This window comes from Ctenocephalides felis, unplaced genomic scaffold (genome assembly GCF_003426905.1).
Source record: "Ctenocephalides felis isolate EL2017-DRISC unplaced genomic scaffold, ASM342690v1 CF-g0.4_SCAFFOLD_00845, whole genome shotgun sequence".
NCBI classification, from domain to species: Eukaryota; Metazoa; Arthropoda; class Insecta; order Siphonaptera; family Pulicidae; genus Ctenocephalides; species Ctenocephalides felis.
This window is the reverse complement of record NW_020536999.1, coordinates 80,167,354-80,178,071: the sequence shown is the minus strand read 5'-3', so window position 1 is coordinate 80,178,071 and position 10,718 is coordinate 80,167,354.

The following is a 10,718-nucleotide window of genomic DNA, read 5'->3' as shown; positions in this document are numbered from 1 at the left end:
TTTGAATGCGAAGCGTGAAAGTCACATGAACTGATTTTGTGCTATTGACTTCTATTTTCCATTATACATTAGGCCTGTATGTCAGACCTTGTCAAATGCCTGCTTGAGATCCAAAAAAGCAGCAGTATAGTACTATTCTATGTAGTTAATTATTATTTATGTTTATAATTGTATGATTTAGCCCAATTGTTGAATGTTTGTTTCGAAACCCAAATTGATGGTTTGGAATAAAATTTTGTTCTTTATTATTTTTGGGCAAGTCTATTTCTGCTTTGAATTTGACCATTGTGTTGCTATGTGTTTTTATATGTTGACTTCTTCTAGTTTATAGCTTAGTAATGCCATGGCCATATAGGTCACAGCTTTTTCAATCATTCTTCTGTCTGTAATGTGTTCATTCATTTTATCAAAATGAGATAGCATTATCTTATTAGCTCGAGTAAATCATGAATTTGTTCCTTGTACATCATTGTTATGCAGTTCTGTGGAATCTGTTTCATTAGTATCGTTTAGATTTCTGAATTGATATGATTTTGCGAGCATTTTCCTTTCAAAAATGCGATTATTCAATTCAGTGTCTGTTGGAAAGATTCTTGCACATGCTTGCATCTTGGATATGCTTACAAACGTTGGTTCTTATTAAATAATCCACGCATGTGCAGGCGTAAGTATGATAACACAACTTGTATTGTGCGCACTTAATGCAGTTGTATTATATGTGTCATTTTTTATTGTAACTTTATAATGTGCGTTATCATCTTCCGTAGATTGAACTAACCATTCTCTATGGTCTGTTTGTTTACTTATCTAACACATACTAATTTAATTATTTTGCATGACTTGTCCTTTCTTGTCTCCGTCTTTCTGACATGCATTGCTATTCAGTCTTAGGTTTCTCTGATGTAATGCATCTCTTTCAACTTTTATAACCTGTCAACGGCTCTATTCAGACGCCTGCAGAATTAACCTTCTAAAAACCTGCTCTTTAATTTGTTCTGATAACTGTTAAGAAACTTGTTTGTGTTAATTCCCAAACCTTTCCTAAAACATAGAGATGCCCATGACATAGCACGTGTTCAATATTTGAACATTCGATTCGAATGGATCAAAAGTATGTTGTAAGATAGATTGCAAAGATGTATAAGAAGTCCGTGATCTACCAAGGTGCTGCCGAACTCTATTAAAACACTTGCACTTTATTTATATTGTCGAAGGACCCGATATACTTAGATAGTGGCTATATCAGACCGAAGAAGAGAATAATAATAAATGCTGTCTAATATTTATAAGAATTATTTAAACTGAATTGCAAAGTTGAAAATATTTGTAAAGTATATTAGAACTTAAATCAGAATTACAATTAAAATCTGAATTTTTTTCGATATACAAAAAAATATTTTTTGAAAAAAAAAACAAAAAGATTGAAACATTTTTTTTCCAAAAGCAATTATTTTGTTAAAACAAGCAGAAAGTTCTTTGAATAATTCAAATCGGACGCTTAGTTCTTTCAAAAACTGCCATTTTTTACTCATTTAACTCTGTATCTCCGAAACCGCTAGACCTGCTTCTGTCAAAAACTAATCACCATTTCTCCCCGTCATTACGAATTGAATGCTTTTTGGATCATACAAATCTGATGCTCTCAAAAACTCAGATTTGAAATTTGAAAAATTTCTTTGTTCTGCATTCTTTGCTCCAAAACAGCTGGACCTGCCTTTGCCAAAAACTAATCTGCACATCTCCCTATCAATAGGAATCGAATGTTTTTTGAACCATTCAAATCGGTTGATCCGTGTGCCGGAGAACGTGGACGAAAAACAGTATGCGAAAGCACCACATACTCCTCACGATTTTCTTTGTAAGTACTTGCCGCCACTGAATTTGCGGGTGACTCAGGATTCGGTTCACAAAGTAAGTCGGATTGATGGTAGATATATCATGAACCCTAATGTTAATACTTAAGCATACAATATCATTAGCGTAGATATTGGGGTGAAACATTTTGCTTGTGAATCGTACTAGCGGTGGTTCATTTGGGTAAACTTCAGAAAATAATAATTTGAATCGAAACATGCCGTTTTCAAAAGGTGTGGCAAGTGGGCATTCCATAACATTATATTACTATCTAAGGGTGCTCCTGACACTCCTGTTGTGCCCTCGAGTTTGGAAACGCGAATAATTTACTTAAAGGTTCTCCAGCGTTTATAAATAAAAACTTTTCACTAATAAGAACAATATATTCACTTTGAGTAATAATCTAATTTGAGTGTTATACTATACTATGGCTATGTACGTCGTTCTGGAATATTCTTGTAAAGTCCGCGTCCCACGCAACTTGTGCAATAAAAAGTCGGGAAAGCTTCTGGCTCCTAGATGGGTTTCCTAGCTAATGGCTTAGGATGTACTTAGGTCTTAAGAGGCTAGATGGCGTAACACTATTCCCCTTAATTAGATAATAGTGCTACAACTTGCTAAAGAACTAAAATCTAAATATAAAATTTTTAAGATCTATATGTACGTACATTTTCGGTTATTAATGCTTTACAATTCTAAACAGTACTTAATTAACCAAGTTATTCTCTTAAACTAAACAGTAAAATTCTTAAAAATAGTAATGATTACATAATAAGTTTTACTAATATTTCTCAAAGATAAGTTAATTTACAAAGTGTTTGATTCGGTTGACCTGGATCTTAAGGTTTGGTACCATATAGCAGAGTGTAATTCACAGCTGAGTCTTTGGAAACTATGATGAAAGGGCCTTTCCATGGCATTACTAACTTTTTGGATTTACCTTTGGGTATGACTTCATTCTTTCGGAGTATCAAGTCACTGATCGCAAACTCCATCTTATATGTTGATTTATCATAATAATGTTTGGAATGTTCTTTGCTAGCTATAAGGTTCTTTTTCACGTTGTCTAAAGTAGACTGGATTTTGGATTTAATCTCATCAGCATAATTGTCGAAAGTATACTGATTTGATGGAGGTTTGGAAAAGGAAGATGGTAACTCATGATTATATCCGAACACTAGTCGGTAAGGACTAAAACCGGTTGAAGAATGCGGTGTCGTATTGTAAGCAAACATCGCAAACGGAAGCCAAGCATCCCAGTCAGTCTGGTCAGCTTTCATAAAATTTCTAATATACTCTATAAGAGTTCTATGAGATCGTTCGAGGGAGCCGTTCGATGTGGATGGTATGAAGTAGTTTGAATTTTTGAAACTTTTCAAATTTTACAAACGTTTTTGAATAGCATGCATAGGAAATTTGTTCCTTGGTCTATTAGAATTTTGGAGGGTATATCATAGTGGCAGACAATTTCCTCCACAAAAGCTCTAGATACTGTTTCGACATCCTGGTTTCGTAAGGGTATAGCCCTGCTAAAATTGATCAATAAATCCTGGAAAGTCAGGATATACTTATTTCCGCTGATGGTTTCTGTTAGGGGTCCCACAATATCTAGCGCACATTTTTCAAAAGATCTGGTCGGGGTGTCTGTGATGATCATTGGGTATTTATTTTTATGGTTCAGTTTATTACGCTGGCAAATTTTGCACGATTTAATATAGTTTTTGAGGTCCTTTTTTTAGCTTTGGCCAATTGTACTCTATGTTTATTTTTTAAGCATATTTTATAGCCATGGTGACCTCCAACAGGGGTTGAGTGGTATTCTTTAAGGATGTGTAATTTATCCTCCTTTGGCATGCAATCTAAACATATATAGACACCTTGATTTAAATCTACAGAGGAAATATAAGCTAAGTCTTTAATATTATGGAGTAAACAAAGTTTTCTTAGCCTAAGTAACGCTCTAAAGAAGATTTCTGGTAATATCCTATTATTTTGTTTAGGGATCGTTCAAGTTTTACGTAAGCAGATTTATTACAATTATTTACATCCCCCCATCCCCCTTGTCAGCAACAGTGAGCAAAGGTCTTACTCCCTACCCCCATGCTTACGTAAACATTTTGCAGTTAATGTATTGTTTTTTTAAATATTGTAATTATTAGGTTATAATTATAATTTTAAAAATAAGAAAATAGATTTAGGATATAGAGATTTTACTGATATAGTATTCAATATATAGTAACAAAATTATTATAATCTTACGAACAAAACTTTACCCAGTATGGATGCTATGTTCTCTAATTTAATGAATTGATGTTTCAGCGAGCTTGCTATCTAAGTGACTCTTGTGATGATCAGTTTGAGCCCGTATGAGCTTAACAGGAACTGTCGATACATGTCTTCGTCCCCACAGAATTAGATTTTCTGGGGATCAAACGAAGATACGTCCCACTGCGACTAATATCAAATCCTATTTTACGTAATTCTTGTGTGAGTTCATCAAGAGTTTTTACACTGCGAATAGATTTCGTTTGTCTTCTATCATCTTCTACACTCCCAAATAAAGCTATATCCGCAATTGTTTTCAATAGTGATGGTCGATTGCTTTCAAGATTAGAACGTCCCACTGAATCCCACAGAGATAGTCTTTTTTATTTCTGGATTTTCATGACAAATATCTTCTAACTTTCTTTTCATACCATCCCTGTGTTTCTTCTGGGCAACTGCGTTTTGAACCTTCCTGTTTAAACACTGTTTTGCTGTTTTCAATTTGTTGCGCAACTTAACGATCTGTTTATCAACTTCAGTACGGCTTTGCATAGTACACCTGGCAGAAAACAAAGCATTCAGATTTTTTTCGAGTACAGCAATCTTATTTTTCATAGCTTCCTGAGAAGGTTTTGCTCTCTGTTTATGTGCATTTTTATTATTGTCGCATTGCTGTTGTGATTCATTACCGGGTTTTATTTTATCTTCTTTTTTTAGCAGTCTTTTTAAGCTGTAGCGAAGAAGCAGTTAAGCAATAATAGGTCGTAACCCTGGAAGCTATCGGGAGCTGAGGAAAACAAATCATTGGAACACAAGTTCCAATTGCTGTCGAAAGTGTAAACTCATGAACACATAAAGACTGTTCACTGGCAGCAGCATTAATCTCAGTAAAGATCGTCCAATTTTCGATGCTTGGCTCAGCGGCCCAGAACGTTACGCTTGCACGTGTAAAGTTCCAATTGTTGTTAGTCTGAAGCATTGGAAGAAATCCTCTTAATAACAAAATGTTTGGTCGATCTAAAGGAGGAATCGCTTCTTCAGCGTGTTCTCTTACATAACGCGATATCGCATAGTAGTTCCCACTCAGAGCATCATCAATTATTGCCGTTTCACTACTTGGCAGCAAAGGCACATTCTGAATACCTTCAGTATGAAAATTTCCTATATTTGTTAATAACCATGCCAGATACTTTGGAAGTACCGTACATCGTCCATCTATTACGCGGAATTGGTCTGCTGTGACTTGTCCAGTCACCTCAAGAAAATTTCCACTTACAAAAGCGGCTTTATCCTGATCTGCCACAATTCTAACTGTAGCTATATACGCACAGATCTTTCTATAGACATTTTGATTATCTTGTGTCATCAAATTTGATAATGGCCTGTGCGCGATGGTATTCATACGTCGCAACTTCATCCATACGTTCTCATTGAAACCCAAAAGGTTGACAGGAACACTTCCAAGCCTAAAGGCTGAAGACGGCTTCAACTGCGGCAACTCGGTAGTCTCATCTAGTCCCAACCGGGACGTTGCGCTTGATTTAGCGACTTATGCAACTCCCTTGTTGTTATTCAATCGGCGAGCCTCAGCACCTTTATTAAGTGATGTTCTGCCACCCTTAGAAGACCCTCCAGTCTTAGGTTTTGATTCTGCTGGTGCAGTTTCGGTAGTGGTAAGTTTGTCCATTATGACTACTTCTTGAGTCAAAAACTGTCCTTTGTCCTTTGTTTAGTTCTTTGAGCTAACGTTCCTGCTTCTTTCAGCTCTATAATATTTCTCCATTAATATTAATTTAAATTTATTGCTTTCGAAAATTTGTTTTGCTAAATGATAAATGATCAAATTAACAATCAATGAAGTACCTGATACGAACTGTCGTTGTTTTATTTTTATACAGACGAATATTGCATTATTTATTAATATTTACAATATTATTAATTGATAGTAATGTATATAATACATATCAGAATGTAATTAAAAACCAGAAAAAGCATGTTATTAACATAGTTTTATCAAATATTAACATGATATACATTTTCATAACATAGATAAATAAGCATAAATGTATGAGTATTAAGAGTCATAACGATATATTAATTCATATAAAGTTAGAAATATTTCAAATTATTAGTAGGTATTGTAAAATTTTAGAAAAAAATATTCTTGTTTGAAATTCAATTTTAACTCTCTAACATCTCATTTTCAATTTCTATATATTCTTAATGTTCCGCTCCATCTTTATTTTGGAACTCGTACATCTTTTGATTGAATTCGCTTAAATGATCGCTTGTCACACTAAATTCAAAACAATTTTTAATTCCTGATCTTGTGTGCAAGGTGCCTTTTATAGTGGTCGTTAATAGTTTATTTCTTAGTTTCGTTTTCATGATATTTATGTTTGAAAACAAGCGTTTCACCGTCGCAGTACTGGGCGCCAAAGGAGTTTTCTTATTAAAATTGATAATTATGGAAACATCGCAGACACCATCGCCTTTTCTAATTTTGATGCGTGCTTTTAAAATTTCTCTGTACTGGGCGTCATCTCAGTCTCTTCGTAATCGACATTGGCATTTCTAAGAGTTCTCCGTTTTCTATCTAGTTCTGTTATATTATCTGGGCAAATGTTTGGAAAATAATATAACAGTTCAGAAATTGATGTGAATTTTTTTCTGAAATCAGTACTCAAAATTACTGCAAATATTATAGTTCTTGTCGTTTCTTATCATGAAATGGAAACCTCTGCTTTATTTGGTTTTCTGCCTCAATATTAAACTCATCCTCGTCTAATCTTTCAGTTTCTCTTTTCAACCGAATTATATTTGGAAACATTCCTCCAGCATATATTTCTAATGAAGGTAAATGCATTTGCAATTGTTTACATCTACGCTTAATACCTTTTGGCATTCGAAATATTTTCTATCGTATTCAACTCTTCGTTTGAAAGTTCCAAATATATCGGTTGAATGAAACATTCCAAATATAATTATGTTGTCGAGATTAGAGAGATTAGAGATCGCTATATATATATATATATATATATATATATATGTATCGTATATATATATATATATATATATATATATATATATGCTATATTGGCGAAACAGAACAGAACCTTATTAAACGTTCAAAAAAACACGATAAACGATGATCACAGAACATTTAAAACTAAACAACCATATGTTCAATTTTTATGACGCAAAGGTTCTTTATCATGAGTCGAAAGTCTCACAAAGACGCTATGCGGAATCGACTTTTATTTTCTTAGACAAACTTAGTATTAATAAGCGAACTGATACTCCCTTCCTCTACCAAAATTACCAATATGTTTTAAATGTTTCCCAATTTGTTTTGAATATCTAACGCCCTCTATGCTTGATGTTACGCCCTCCAAGAAATTCATTTATAGATAACACAAACTTTTTAACAGTCGTCTATCCAGATAATGAAAAGAAAGAAAACTAAGATATGTTTATTAAAATACATTTTTAGATCCATACGTTTCGGGTTCCAATTTGACTCTTCTTCACAAAACACACAAGTAATTAATGCAAAAAACGCAAACAAAAACATGTCAAGAGAGTGTTTCTTCGTAACAAAGCATGTTAGTGTAAAAATAAATATGAGTTATACTTCGAAAAAGAATTAATTGGAACAATAATAAATTGTGGAACATCATATCTTGCAGAATAACAATAATTAATTAGTACACTCCTGAAATAAATACTTCAATTATAAATATATCACAGCAAAAATTACAGCAATATAGAACTATAATTAAATAACAAAAACTTGCAAATGTTTTTATCAGGAGCGCGATTTTCATTTCAAAACTTCATTATATGCAATTTTTTAATCCATAATGTTCGAATTTTATGAGAGTAACAATTAACGATTTTAAGTGAAATGTAATTTTTGAGGAGGCGACAAATCATGTATCCAAAATGTTAAATTACACATTTTTATATAAAAGAAAATGAAAAGTTGTATGGAAAACAAAACCTGAAATATATTAACCAGTAAAATTTATTCAAATGTTAAATTTAAATAATATTGTATATCGATTTGGTAGAGTTTTGCAAGGCAGACCACCACATAAAAAGCACAACTTTTTCTCGAAAATGGTTTGCAAGCGACAAATATTTCCTTATAGATAATTAATTATTGAATCGTTTAATTTCATGTGCTACTATATGAACGTATTGATTTTTATTTGTTCATGAGTTTCTTGTTAAGCGAAAATAAATCTAAAAATGTGTTATTAAATTAGTTCAAGTACAATTTTCTAAAGTTGTAAAACTATGTATTGTGTTGCCAATCATAAAGTGTCGGTAGTTTTCTCGAATTATGCTTATCGTTTCGAGATGTGTGTGTGGTCTTTGAATATGTAAAATTGTTAAAAAGCATGGGATTTGAAACAAAATTTGTTTGTTTGATGCAAACAACAAATTTGAAAATATTACTAACATGAGATGTTATAGTGAAACGAATTATAATGGACTAGTGAATTGAAGTGAAAACACTGTTATTAATTATACTACTGCAGTTATATCAAAAATAGATACAATAATATTAATTTTAACAACAATTACTAATGAATGATGGATAATACTAATAAGGGCTAATAATGTAGAAATATCATATTGCGATTTAATTGCAATTAGATAAAAACAATTACGTATTACTGGAAATTACACAATTTAAATATTTAATCTATTAAATTGTTTGACAGTAGTAAGCAAAATGACTCATTTTTATTGGAAGGACACATTTATTTCAAGATGAAAGACGGTATGAATATGGTAAAAAGCTGATGGTACACAGCTTTGGTTCTACATGAAATAATATGAAAAATAAAAAATGTCATGGAAATAATCAATATTAATTCAAATATGTACACAATGTACGATGATATAGTGCGTTATGCAAGGTGTTATCCGCACAATTTGAAATTAATATATATTCTAATTGATTTATCAATCATATGAGATATGATCAGAAACTTTATGGTTGAAGTTCATTAGAATTCTGTTGAACTATTTGTTCATGAGTACCCATTCAACTGTGACGATGTAAATAAAATCTTGATTTGTAATGATAGCAATGATTTATTTGCTTTGTTGTGCCCAAATATTCGACACATCTTTTTTATATGTAATCTTTGTAAGCTTTCATTACAGTCCAAGATATTCAAATAATCTGTTTATCCCTGTGATTATGAAAATAGTTTTCTATCAAATAGGAAGACACCGCTCTGTGTTTGTCATATTGACTCATTTTCATTGAACATCAGAGATTGTTTACATTCCTAGATTAATACAATATACCAAATGAAATGATAACCGAAGAAGGAATTTTAACACATTCAATGGTATTTTGAGGAATGTGGAAAAGGTGTCATCACAATTAATAGTAGTATATCAAACGCATTAATTGACCTTCCATCACCTTCATATATAATCAATAAGAAGGATATTTTTAATTTATTCGGACTTCTTAATCATGAATCAAATATCATTTATTGTCAAACGAAGATATTTTAAGACTTTCAGAAATTATTCAAGGTAGTGAAGATAGATTTGTCCAACTCAAATGTGATAACATTTTTGGACCTGACTTACCTGATTTCTGGTACAAGTTCTTTTCAATCTTCAACAAATTACTCATTTGTACAATATATATATCGTACAATATATCGTATCCAAATTTGTGAAATTGATACACCAAACAAGTTTAGAATATCATGCAGCATGGATGTTCTATAAAGAAATGGTAATATTGAATAAAATGCATTCGTAATCACTCGACAATTGATAGTTAGAATTACTTATGCAATAACTAACATTTAACTAATTTTATATATTCAATGAGCAACACAATGTAACACGTAAGATATGATAGTATTTTCTTTCTTTCTTACCAATATTTATAAATCGAAAACTACCAACACACAAATACTAACAAACAACACATACAAATAAATATTACAATTTAAATATTTCAATGTGGTAATTTTAATGTAATATAATATAATCAGTGATTATAGTTCTTTTGTTCTTTTGTCAAACAAATGTAACGTCACATAAGATTTAATTTTGCCCATATGTGTACCTGTTGTGTTTTGTTTTGTAACAGGAATTTCACCTCGTTTTAACGTCTAATATTAATTTTGATTGGTTATCCTAAGCTTTCGATTTGTGCTTTTCTCAGCTTGTCGGTAGTCATATTATTCTTTTAAAAATAAATTTCGATATCTCTGTTTTTTTTTTGATAACATTTGTTACTTAAAATGGTTAGCATGGGCAAAATGCGACTGATAATTATCACTTGCATAATGTGCCATATTACTAATGTTATCTGTGACAATTGCGGTTAACTTACTAACAACTGGCTGCCAATCCACCATTTCTGATGTTTTTTTTCCTGTATGCATTTCTTTCTTTATCTTTATGACATGTGATTACTTCCTAAATCAGCCAATTTTAAATTTTTAACGCTCAAATAATGGATAGTTATACCCAAAAATAGCTAACCATATTTAATGTGTCAGTGCATATATCGCACCTATAAAAATCTTTTGATTCAAGTTCGGGCTTCA